Raw genomic sequence first — 316 nt, forward strand, 5'->3', positions numbered from 1 at the left:
TAAATGTAGGCTAGGCCTACTACTAGTTGAAATATAGTCATTTAATGTTGCTGAGTTTTTAAATGTAAAAGATATTTATAATCTAGTTCATCTGAAACTTCTTCTGCTACGGGAGTCTATGGCAGCCCCTAGACCATATGGTAAAAAGTTTTGAAATTTGGCACACTGATTATGGACACTCCCATGATGCCTTTCTCCAGGTTTCATGTCTATACCTCAAGCGCTCTAGTGCCTCCAACAGGTGAAAGTTGGAGGTGTGTTCACTCGTGAGCTGATGAGCTCTTTCTGGACTTCATAGTAATGATGACACTGAGAC

The sequence above is a fragment of the Seriola lalandi genome, unplaced genomic scaffold (assembly GCF_002814215.2).
Source record: "Seriola lalandi dorsalis isolate HSWRI2012SDOR001 ecotype SW California unplaced genomic scaffold, Sedor1 jcf7180002054583, whole genome shotgun sequence".
NCBI classification, from domain to species: Eukaryota; Metazoa; Chordata; class Actinopteri; order Carangiformes; family Carangidae; genus Seriola; species Seriola lalandi.